Source organism: Montipora capricornis, chromosome 9, assembly GCF_036669925.1.
Source record: "Montipora capricornis isolate CH-2021 chromosome 9, ASM3666992v2, whole genome shotgun sequence".
Taxonomy (NCBI): domain Eukaryota; kingdom Metazoa; phylum Cnidaria; class Anthozoa; order Scleractinia; family Acroporidae; genus Montipora; species Montipora capricornis.
In genome coordinates, this window is record NC_090891.1 from 17,036,563 (window position 1) to 17,037,779 (window position 1,217).

The window sequence follows — 1,217 nt, forward strand, 5'->3', positions numbered from 1 at the left end:
AAATGATTTTTTGATCATAGTACCACTTTAAAGTTAGCTCGTCTTGGTTGAGTAGTTCTAGTTTCGAAATTTTCAAACTCAAAATTCGTTGCAATCCTCGATTCAATTGGAAATATACGTGAAGTATTTCGAGGTTTTCGGATTGCTCTAAATCGCTGAAGTAGGCTTATAGCTTTCAGCTCGAGAGCAAATAGGTTTCACCTGTTGTTGTTGTTGTTGTTGTTGCTGTTATTGAACATGGCGAGCAGTTTTAAAGCCAGAGCATGACTCAGGAATCTTCCACCAATACCGTAATTTCAGGAGTGAAGACCTTGAATATCTCAGCATAGTGAGAAGATGATAATGTTAACTTATGTTTCGATGATAGTCCAAGGCGAATAAACCTTTCTTACGACATTAAACATGATTAAACTAAAAAATTGAGAGCCGATAAAAAAGCAATCAACTTTGTGCTCTTTTACAAGACTATCTTGCCACTACCCGTCCAAAACACTGTACAGCTCCCGGTTCCACTCTTATTCCAAATACCGGCCAGTCTTAGCCTCTTTTTCAGGTGAGTAGAATTTGCTCCCTGGGACCCAGGGTCACAATGATGCTTTCTTGCCTGTCAATTTACCAAATGACGCGCTGGTTCCAGCTAAACTTCGGACCAAAATCATACAAAATAAATTTGTTGATTTTGACTCCCTTCTTGTTAATCCACATTTCGAGAAAAAGTTTCACATCCACCTCCAACCCTCACCGGAAGTTTCTTCCCATCGTTAGCTCTCAAGCCAGTTAACAAGGCGAAGCGCATTAGCTCAACAGATGTTTTGGCTACAAGTTTTGATGTGTATGTTGGTATTTTTACTGCACAGTATCCCCGCGAGGCCCCAGGCTTCATGAAATGGGGCTACTATGCAGGATCTGGCTGCTAGGGGACATAATTGGCGTTTTTATGACGAGAACCATACATTGGGAATTGTGGCCAATGTCCCAGAGAAATGTCAAAAAACCCATTGCGGCAACTGGTGTCGGGAAGCCCTTGATGTTCCCTGAGGCTATTTCTTCAAGTTTCACAATGGGGATCAGTGCTCAGCATGCTATTTTAAGCACTCGTGCCCCTAATGTGCTTCCAATGTCTCCAATCCAGCACCCAGATCATTCCCCCAGCCTACTTGTACAGGAGCTTCCAACCCCGTAAACAGTGATCGCTTGCAATTTTTTCTTTCTGGGTA